This window comes from Myotis davidii, unplaced genomic scaffold, assembly GCF_000327345.1.
Source record: "Myotis davidii unplaced genomic scaffold, ASM32734v1 scaffold133, whole genome shotgun sequence".
Lineage (NCBI taxonomy): Eukaryota > Metazoa > Chordata > Mammalia > Chiroptera > Vespertilionidae > Myotis > Myotis davidii.
The window spans coordinates 3273370-3282985 of NW_006284732.1; the positions used below are offsets into that span (position 1 = coordinate 3273370).

Below are 9616 nucleotides of genomic sequence, written 5' to 3' on the forward strand. Positions count from 1 at the left end.
GCTGATAGGCTGCGGAGGCCATCGCCCCGCCCCATCTCTGATAGGGTAACGTGGAAGCTCGAGACGAGGCTGCGTCCGCCGGTTGCGGAGCTGTCAGAGCGCTCGGACCGGCCGCTGGGGGAAGGCTGCCTGGAGTCTGACTGGCAGCCGCCGAGTCCGCATGCGCAGGGGGCGAAAGGCTTTTGGATCGGGCCGGCGTGCTGCGTTAGCGAGGAGGAGGAGGAGGAGGATGTCAGCCAGGCGACGTTTTTCCAGGGTGCTGTTTGGAGAGGAAGGTGAAGCCGCGGCTTCGAGATGAGAAGGCGAAACCTCCTCCCAAGAAGGGAGCTTTAAAGCTCCTAGAATGGACTGATTACCACGAGGAATCAGAGTCCGCTCCCTGCCCCTGAGCATCTCGGGACAAATAACAGACTGAACTGGAGAAAAAAAAAAAAAGAAAGAGCACATCACTGACCTAAGCCACCTATTGAGGATGGCTTGGAAGTTTGGGGACCTTCCCCCGCACCCCGACTGTCCAGGGGGCCAGCGTGTCCAGAAAGAGAGCAGAATCCTGGAGTGGTTTGTGAAGAAGAAACCAGGGAGGTGTAGCAGCTGAGACAGCAAGGGGCTCTTGAGAGTGTGGCCAAGGTCAGCTACAAGGGAAAAAACACCTGTTAAACGGGATCTTGCATCTTCTGCTCATCAGAGGAGACTCAACGGAAGAGATAAGATCTTGAACAAGATAAAGTTCAAGTTACTTAATTTGGCATTTTATTTGTTCACAGTCATTTACTCTGACGTCTCCAACACGCACACTATACCCAGTAGTGTTTTACTTGAGGTAAAACAGTAATGCTTTTCTGTGTTAAGCATTGTTAAGTGAAATGTATACCTTTATCAATGAACTAGAGGCCTGGTGCACGAGATTCTTGCACTGTGGTGGGGGGGGGGTTCCCTCAGCCCAGCCTGCACCCTCTCTCAGTCCAGACCCCTGGCTCCTTACATGCTGCACAGAGCCCCCTGGATGAGTGGTGCTACCCCCTGTGGGAGTGCACTGACCCCCAGGGGGCAGCGCCTGTGTTGAATGTCTGATCAGTGCACATCATAGCCACTGATCTTTCTGCAGTTGAGTTGATTTGCATATTAGGGTTTTATTATATAGGGTTTGTATGTGCTACTTAACACTTTTAGAAGAACTTGAAAAGCAGAAAGGCTTCTATTCCAAAGGAAACTAGTGCAAAGGAAATGGTTTTGAGGAAAGAGACAAAACCCAAGTCTCTGTTTAGTTGTGGTGGAAAGTAGTATGTATATAATATAACTAGTGGCCCAGTGCATGAATTTGTGCACATTGAAAACAAATTAATTAGGAGAAATATTTTACCAGTAATATTGCTTATTCGACCTTTCTGTATAATAGAAGTGTCAAACAAATTCACAATCAACAATGACAGATGGAAACACATGCATGTGATTGGCACCAGCAAGAGCTTCATATGTATCGTGCATGCATGAGTCAGCTTAGCATTTTATAGATATAGAATAAACTTTCTTAATTAGACCTGCTTTCTGATTTAGCTAAACTTTTTCCAGCCTCAGTGAAGCACCCCAACTTCTCTTTCAGGTAATTGTCAGCAACACAGCAGTAAATATCAACATGAAGCAGATTATTATTATTATTGTAGATCACACAGGGAGAACAAAGGGTAAAATATTTATCTACAGCAGTGTTTGACTATATTCTGTGCAGTGAGAAAACCTGAAGTCATTTTCAAGGCCCACCATTTCTTCTGTACCGTCAGGTCAAATTTCTAAGCTTCCTAAATCTTTGTTTTCCAGCTAATGAAAAGAAAATAGGATTCTACCAAGTCTCCCATCTACCTACTCCAGGACTTCTGTGAGGATCAAATGAGATGAGGCATGGGGAAACACTTCACAGACATTTGGTTACAGTGTAAAATGTTTCCACCTGGCTATAAAGCAAGTTGTGTTCCTCTCTGTCTCTTCCCCATCCCTTCCACTATCTAAAAATCTGAAGAAACAACAAGGAGGCTAGTCCCTAGGGAGAGGAAGCCAGGTGTTGCTACATGACGTCATTACCAAGATGGACACTTAGCATATTAAAATTCATTCAGGACTAGGCATTCTTTCCCCTGGCTGCCAGCACCAGCTTCCCTCTGGCACCTGGGACCCGGACTTCCCTCGCAGCCTGGCTTTGTCTGGAAGGATGGAAGGACGTCTGGTCTAATTAGCATATTGCACTTTTATTATTATAGACTACAGGCCTGGTGCACGAAACTTGCGCATGGGTAGAGTCCCTAGGCCTGGCCAACAATCAGGCCCAATTGGGGCCTTCCAGCTACCACCTGGGGCCTTCCTTCATTCCACACCATCCCCTGGTGGTCAGCACACATCATAGCAAGTGATCGAACTCCTGGTCAAACTCCTGAGGGGACACTTTGCATATTAGCCTTTTATATATATTGATAGCTGTGAAGTGCATAGGATTCAGATCCAAGAAATGTAACCTCAAACCATGGCTAGTATCTAACTTAGCTTCATCTGTAAAGTGGGTATGATCCTGATTACTTCAAAGATTTGTTTTGAGCCCAGCCAGCCTGGCTCAGTTGTTGAGCATCGACCTATCAATCAGGAGGTCACCATTCGATTTCCAGTCAGGGCACATGCACGAGTTGTGGGCTCCTCCCCCAGTAGGGGTTGAGCAAGAGGCAGCTGATCAATGATTCTGTCTCATCATTGATATTTCTATCTCTCTCTTCCTCTTCCCTCCTCTCGGAAATCAATAAAAAAAAATTTTTTTTTAAAAAGGTTTGTTTAGAGGTCTCATGAAGTGTAAAGGTTCTTGTAAATTATAAAGCGTTAGACAAATGTTACTCATCTTTCTGACAGAATAATGAAGAAATTCCCCTATGGAATTTCCTTGGACTATACTATACATATACATATATTTGGTTTGCCCTTTTCCTTCTGACATCACAAGGTAGTGTTAGTGACAAAAATGGCAGATGATTTTAATGTCTACAAGTTAGTGAATACAGCATCTAAATTATGTACTGTGGTCAAGACAGCCAACAAAATGCTGACTTTAGATCATGAATCATCACCAGAATACTGCCTGTGATTCTGGTCTTAAGAATAAAAGCAGAAATAGCCCTAGCTGGTTTGGCTCAGTGGATAGCCATGGACTGAAGGGTTCAGGGTTTGATTCCTGTCAAGGGCATGTACCTCAGTTGCAGGCTGGATCCCAGGTCCTGGTTGAGGTGGGTGTGAGAGGCAACCAATCTATGTGTCTCTCACATCATTGTTTCTCTCTGTCTCTTCCCCATCCCTTCCACTGTCTAAAAATCTGTAGGGAACAGCTCTAGAGTTAAGCCTCAGATTGACCTGTGGCAGAGCCACAAACAAGTCCCAGCTTAAAGGGCAGAGTCCTTTTAGCACAATTAAGCTTGACTTGGATGTGAGGGCGATCTGGCTGCGACATCTGTCACCCCATTGATCACCAGGGTTGATTCAGCTGATCTGGCTGGGTAGGCAGATGTCCCCCTCCTCCCTCACCGATCCATGTGCGTCCCTCCCGAAGCTGCGCGCTTGGTCGAAGAGGACGACCTTCCCCCCCGAAGAGAGGACCGGTCTTCGGTCAAGGGTATACGAGTAGCTGCGCTCCCCTGCTAGAACCTCCAAACAAGCTCTCAAGCTTGACTTTATGGCCACCCACTAGATCCTTCCTGGGTAATTAATGGGCTGTGGGAGGTGCAGCAAGTGCTGCCAAAACAAATGAAACTCACAAGAACATTGTAACTATGTTGACCACTACCTTGTTTTTCTCTGACTATAAAATAAAGCCTCAGCTTGCTGGCTGGATCCTTCTCTGTGGCCTCATCCAGGCACAGGAGATCCACCAAGCCCCAGCTATATTCTCTTTGTCTTTTCTTTAAGCATTCACTTCCCCTCCTCAGGCTCACTGAACCTTGACTGTGCTGGCAAAAAAAAAAGAAGTTCTAACAATGAAATTAGGCTATTGAAAGGGAGTTTTAAACTTATTATTTTTTATTTTAAAATATATTTTTTATTATTGATAGTATTATAGATATTTCCCCCTAAACTTATTCTTTAAAAACCAGGAAGTCGCCAGAGGTTTTTATACAGAAATCTGTCATTATTGAATTTAAATTTAAAACAGATTGTAGAGCAAGCATGTCAAACTCAAAGGCTAACATGGCCAAATAAAGAAGGTTTAAGTTTATGTGGGCCCCCCAGAAAAACAAAAGCTTCAAATAAATGTAGGTTTATTTCAATAGAGACATGCTGAATACAAAGGGCTGAAATAAATAAGTAATTGTTAACATAAAATAATAGAACATTTTAATAAAAATTAACATTTTCTCTTGAACATTAACTTACCAGACACTGCACAACTGCACAAATTAATAAGCGTAATGCAAATAAACCTATTTTTCTTGTTCTCCAAAAGTGGAATATTTCTTGTTGCACACATCAAACAAGTCAATCCAAGACTAATGACATGGCAATTTGCTGCTAAAATATTCACTGCTAGTATTAGTGGAGAGAAATGGTGCCTGTGTATAAGGTGCATAAGGGAAATGAATGCAACACGATTATAGTAATCAGTCATTAGCAAACATTGTAGTAAATTATTAATAACTAGAGGCCTGGTGCACGGATTCATGCACCAGTGGGGTCCCTCAGCCTGGCCTGTGCTCTCTCACAATCTGGGACCACTCAGGGGATGTAGTAGTGCACGAAGCAACAGGTGGCCAGGGAGAAGCCTGAGCTCAAGCTGAGCATCATGCCGCTCCCAGTCATCCCGGCCCCACTGCATCTGCCACAGCCCCTCGGTAGTACTGCCACAGAGGTGGGAGAGGCTTGTGTCACTGCAGCTCCCTCTGTGGAAGCACACTGACCACCAGAGGGCAACTCCTGTGTTGAATGTCTGCCCCCTGGAGGTGAGTGCACGTCATAGCGACCAGTCAACCAGTTGTTTGGTCGTTCGGTTGCTTAGGCTTTTATATACATAGATTATGTATAATAGGATATTGTAAAATTAAGTTATGAAATTTTTATTAAAACGTTTTTTACATACCGTTATATTGTCTCAGCAGCAAAAAATATTCACTGTGGGCCACAAGCCACGAGTTTAGCATGTTTGTTGTAGAGGGACCAGCAGTGTGCCCAGTTAGGAGGCTATTTCAGTAGGTCAGGTGAAAGATGATGGAAGCTTGAACTATGTGGTAACTGCAGAGATGGAGATGCAGAGAAGCAAACAAATGTGGTATGTATTTTGGTGCTAATAAATGGGATTAATGGGAGTAGGACCAAGTGACTTCTCAGGTCACCTTTATTCAGTTAATTACTCTTTAATTGCAATACAAAAGTGTAGCCTAAAGTATTTTTATACTAATTAGGTTCTGGAAAAACCAACTGGCAAGAGTACATAAAATATGAAAGATTCACTTATTGGACTTCTATTACAAATTCACAGCAAGGTGTGGAAACTAAAGTGAAAAAAAAAACAAAACAAAACAGCAAACAAAAAGACCTAGCCACAGCCTAAGCCAAAATAAATATTTCCATGGGCTAGAAATAGGAGGTGGGGCATGGGGAAAACCACAACAAAGTCATGTGTAAGCAGAAGTCAAGGTCCCTTTCTAGCTCTAGAAAGGGATCAAAAGTAATGCAAAGACAGTCTCCTATTCTTGGTGCTTTTACCTCATTTCTGGTAGCTCCCAGAAATCTTTGGTATTGCTTAGCTTATAGCTGCATTATTCTAGCCTCTGCCTTTACCTTTGCATGTATTCTTTGGTATGTTCTCTCCGTTGCTTCTTAACTAATTACATCTGCAAAGACTATTTCCAAATAAAGTCACATTCTGAGACTCTGAGTGGACATGAAATTTGAGGTAAGGAGCATTAACCCACCACAATAATGAATAAATAATCTTAAAAATTAAAAAAACACAACTAGCCCCTGAAATTAAACATTAAAAACACACCCTAATACACCACACACACACACACACACACACACACACACACACACCTAATGGATAGAATAAGGTCTAGAACACAAAGTGAAAGAATTAAAAGACATTTTAAAACATTATTATAAAAAACTCTTAGGCTAAGCACACATAAAAATCTTAGTTGTGATTAGAAACCCTTAGAAAATATGAGCAAAATTTTAACAAGTTTTTGTCTAGCACTTTATCTAACAGCTCTATATGAAGAGAGAGATGATGATCTGCCTACCAATAGGAAATTTTTTCAGATGCATGGAACATTTACAAAATCTACCAAATAATAGTTCACAGAGGAAATTTTACCAATTCCTAAGAATTGTTATCACACATTTCATGTTCTCTGATGGGGGGTGGGGAGTATGTCTCTTAATTAGTCACAGTAAGGGCAAAATCATCACAAAATTTCCAAATTATGCAAAACTAGATGATAACGAATATGCTATATTATAATTTGTGGAATGCTGCTAAAGCAAGTATTTAGAGGGAAATTCATAGCCTTAAGCGCTATGACTGAAAATAGAACCAATGGCTCTCAGTGCATGGGATGATGTTCAACCAATTGGGCTCAAAACATCTTTTAATGAAATACATAAAATTAACACATAGATGAAAAATCATTTCAATGGATTCACTCTTTAGATAAAATACAGTGCTCATTAGTGTTTAAAGGAAAAAATCTCAGAGAAAAATGAAAACAAACTGCTTTAAGTCAGTAATCATTGGCATTTATCAGAATTTCTATTTTGAGGATAGTAGTGTCAAATCAGTATCTCCTTCTCTCCTTCTTGGAAATCACCCAAAGCCAAAATGATAACTAAGAGAAAAGGAAAGTACAACCTCAGCAAGATGCAGGAGACTGTTAAAACTCCAATCCCCAAAGTAGGAGGGATGCCAATCAATACAGGAATCAAAAAAAGGATGCTTGCTAGTGCACATTTCAGAAAAATTCAACAAGATACTTCTCCAGGGCCCTAGCCGGTTTGGCTCAGTGGATAGAGCATCGGCCTGTGGACTGAAGGGTCCTGGGTTTGATTCCAGTCAAGAACACATGCCCAGGTTGCGGGCTCAATCCCTAGTGGGAGGCATGTAGAAGGCAGCTGATCAATGATTCTCCCTCATCCTTGACGTTTCTATCTCCCTCTCCCTCTCCCTTCCGCTCTGAAATCAATAAAAATATATTTAAAAAAATAAAAAGATACTTCTCCAGGGTTAGAGGCATATCCTGTAGTGAAAAACCTAAATTCCTTGTTTGCAACAAGGAGAATGGCATGCACTGGTTGATGACAGAAGCTTCTTTGATTAGTTGGTTCCAAGAAGCAAAAGAAGAAAAGAGAAATATCTGATGAACAGCCTGTCTCCCTTTTCTGGAGAAATAAAAAGCTAGACTAATTCATAGAAAAACTTAGATCAAAAGGGAAATTATAGCTGGTGTGGAACACAGCCCGATTTTTTCCTCTCTACAAACTTCCTACAAATGTACTTTTAGGAAAAATTTTCCTTATTCAAAGATAAGTGATTTAAAATGACAAAATTGAATAGCCAATAGCACATGAAAAATTGCTCAACCTGATTTTTAACCAGGAAAATGAAAATTGAAATAATAATGAGATACCACTACACACCCTCTAGGACAGCTTACAATGAAAACTGATTGACAATATCAAGTGTTGCAAGCATTTGGAACAACTGTAACTCTCAAACATTGATGGGATTGTGATATGGTACAACCACTTTGGGAAACTGTTTGATAATGTGCTCAAAGTTAAATCTTTATTTACTCAATGACCTAGAAATTCCACTCTGAGGTATTGATCTTAAAGAAATGAAAACACATGTTCACAAAAGGTCTGTACAATAGTTTACAGAGTAACTTTCTGTGTAATAGTCACAAATTGAAAATGCTTCATTCTCTACAAACTTTGACAAATTCACCCATACAATAATTTTTAAAATGCAAACACATACTCTGGATTCTCTTCAAATCACATAAATCTTTGGCCTTTTTAAAAATGCAAACACAACACTATGTAATGTAACAATAACGTGAATATAGTTAACAATACTGAACTGTACACTTAAGTGTGGCTAAAATGGTGACATTTTATGTATATTTTACCACAACTTTAAAAAATAATAAAATTATGTACTGTATAACTTATTTACATAAAGAATTTCAAGAAGAGCTAACACTAATCTATAGTGCCAGAAGTCAGAATAGAAATTAGTTATGAATTGGGAGTATTATCTATAAAGCAAATAAGGCAGCTTTCATATTGAAATTATTCTATATGGATCACAGATCATTATATATTTCAGTGGTACATATACTGTGAAACATATACAGTGGGGCCTTGACTTACAAGTGTCCCGACTAACGATTTTTTCTGAGATACGAGCCGTCTCTCGGTGGATTTTTTGCTTTGAGTTGACAGAGTAATGCTGGGGTCCAGCCCCAGCAGGTCCAGGGGTCCCCAAAGGTGTGGACGGAGTTGGCAGAGAAGGAATGACACGGAGACAGCGTTCAGTTGATCAGCGGCCTAGCCAGGATCTCTAGCCAGGATCTCCAGCCAAGTTCTGTCTAGGTTCTCCAGCCAGGTTCTGTGTTTTAATTGTCTTGTTACATCTGTATTTATACCAGTTGATTTTAATCCTGTCAATTTCTACTCCAAAGGTTACGGCATTTCTTATCTCCATTCCAGGGAGTAAAGATTATGCAGTTTAAGGGTGATTGTTCGTAGTTAAAGTGATTAACTATCCGCCTGGCATTTAGTTCAGTGGTTTTATTCCCTCCCTAACTTCAGGGAAAAATCCCTACCTGGGGAAACAACCTTTCTCGGAGAGGTGACCTTGGTTAAAACACATAGCGCCAAGAAGGTGAGCAAACATATTAAGGACAGTATGCCATGTATGCCAGGTCCCTTGAAACATGCTGTGCAGATGTTTCTTCCCTGCAGCGACTGTGTCAAGCAGCACGGATGGACCAGCTTCGGCAGAGTAATTTGAGTTAACGAGCCCCTTAATGAGCTCCATCACGGAATGAATTAAACTTGTAAGTCAAGGCCCCACTGTATATATATATGTGTATATATATACATATATATCTGGTCTACACCTAATATTTAGCACTTTCCTCTATATGTATAATATATCAAAAGAACAAAGCAGAGATAAAGAGCCTAGAAAAGAAATGGAGAAATAAAAATAGGATTAATTGAAAACTGACGAGAAACTAAGATGGCTGCAGATATAAACACCGGGAAGTTGATGCTGCTCACAACAATTGATTAATAACTCAGAAAAACAATACGGACATCATCCAGAACCACAGGAAGCCTGGCTGACTGTAAATTCTACAACTAGAAGGAAAGAAAAGCACACTGAGAGCAAGAGAAGCTGCAGAAGAGAAGCGCAGAGGTACAGGGCTCGCGCGCGCGGAAAGGGGCTGGCACCCGAGGACGCGGCGGTCTTTTTGAATCCGGAGGGAGTCACAAGCTCCCGACGGCTCTGAACTCCGGTTCCGGGAAGTCTCTGGGGACCCAGGACTCATGCGGGGAGAAACTGGACTGTCTGGCAGCAGGCGAT

At 41.5% G+C, this 9616-nt stretch overlaps 1 long non-coding RNA gene across 2 annotated transcripts in view; it reads left to right on the forward strand.

Moving 5' to 3' along the window:
• The first annotated feature begins 26 nt into the window (after positions 1-26).
• The window catches only part of LOC102762588, a 20531-nt gene continuing 10941 nt past the window's right edge, over positions 27-9616 (forward strand). The window contains exons 1-2 of one of the 2 annotated variants that reach the window (XR_001512220.1): positions 27-627; positions 765-820. This is a non-coding gene — a long non-coding RNA (uncharacterized LOC102762588). Of the gene's footprint in view, positions 821-9616 lie in introns of both variants that reach the window. The other variant, XR_435230.2, reaches the window with a different exon arrangement.